The 1,679-nt window shown below is 36.3% G+C and overlaps 1 pseudogene; it reads right to left on the reverse strand.

Moving 5' to 3' along the window:
- Positions 1-270: 270 nt before the first annotated feature.
- On the reverse strand, positions 271-1,437 carry LOC126689728 (putative ubiquitin-conjugating enzyme E2 38; annotated as a pseudogene).
- Between the last annotated feature and the right edge of the window lie 242 nt (positions 1,438-1,679).

Raw genomic sequence — 1,679 nt, forward strand, 5'->3', positions numbered from 1 at the left:
ATTTTTATTTAAACTAGATTAGGATTAATTTGGTTAAGGTTTAATTAATTTTCCTACATTCATACAAGTCCCTGTGGGTTCGACCTCGTTCTTGTCCAACTATACTTCGGTACGGTTCGTACACTTGCGAGTATTTTAAAATTTCACAACATAAATCTTTTAGTATTCCCATGGGATTCAGATATTCAGGGTCAAATCCCCCTCTCTTATTATTACTATTCAATAATAATAATAATAATAATAATAATAATAAAAATCAAAAGGAAACAATCCTCTAAATTATGTCATCATAATCCTCTAAAAAAAGTTCTAGACCTGAATATGTCATCATAATCCTCTAAATTATTCAACCACCCTCTAGCTAGTGTCCCAGAAACCACTTGCTAGCTCCGTCAAGAACATTTGCTATGAAACCTGGTTCATAGAATCTTAAAAGTCTAACTGCCAAACAAATCATAGTACTCAGCCCGATTCCCCACAAAAAATCCTTGAAAATAATTTTGGTCTTGTAAATGACTTCAGCTGCAATCTTCATGTCATTAGCGATCAAAGCCCATGTAGTGATCACTGAAGTCAAGGCGGTTTTAAGGTCCGGATAGAGTTTTACCATTTGTGCCTTAAATTCTGCTGAATCTTCAATGGTAGAGGAGGAATGAGATCCATAATCTCGATAGTAGCCAACTATTGCACGACCCTCCATATATGCCTTGCAAGCTTGTAATATAAAGTTTGCACGAGTGCAAAAATGTTGATGGACAAAACCCTCAAAACTCTTTGGAGGTTTTTACAACAAGACCAACATTGTCTTACAAGATAAAAGAAAAATATTGTTGTTATAGCTCCTTGATAGCTTTTCATTAGGAAATATAGGACGACCCGGCTCATTGTAGAAGGGTTTCCTATTAAGAACAAGTCCTTGGAGTGACACCAGAACCTGGAGAATTGTGGAACTACGAGGGTTCCACCTAGCTTCCTTCTCACCAATCCATGTGTTGAAGAGGCTCAAACAGACTTTTCCATTGCTTAACAGATTTGGATTCAGCCTCATGCCATGTGCATGATAATGTGCATTTGGAGGGCTATTGGGGTAGTCAGGAGGAAACGAAAAATCGAAGAAGAAAAGGCCATCATGATAGGGTGTTCCAGCAGCCCCAACAATAACTGCTCGTAGCAAATCCATTCTTTGGTCATAGACTCGAACATATATAGATAGTTTCTGGCAGATTGTTCTCTAGGATTTTCCATTCTTGCATGATCCTCTTGAGGACGCTACAATTAGCATTTGTGAAGCAGTCTTTCTTCTTGCCAAACAAGCTCAAATTTGAGGAGGCAAAGTAATGATCCGAATAGTCTGAGACAATGTCAAATTGTTTGAACTCTTTCATTCTCTCTGCTGATGCTACATTGATAGCGTTGGTAGTGGCAGCTGCCTCTTTAATATTTCCTGATATTGTTAATTGAGATAGTAGAAAAAGATAATTATTTGGCTTTCAATTTTTGTGAATGACCGTACCCTTATGATTTTAAGAGACAGAAATAAAACGAAAGGCCAATAAAAGAATAAATTAATAAATTGTTTGTTACATCAAAGTGTGGTCAACACTAATTATACAGTTTTATTAATAGCACGATAAATTCCATTCACTAGGGCAACAAAGTATTTGTAAATTGTTTTTCAT

This window comes from Quercus robur, chromosome 6, assembly GCF_932294415.1.
Source record: "Quercus robur chromosome 6, dhQueRobu3.1, whole genome shotgun sequence".
In the NCBI taxonomy this organism is placed as follows: Eukaryota; Viridiplantae; Streptophyta; class Magnoliopsida; order Fagales; family Fagaceae; genus Quercus; species Quercus robur.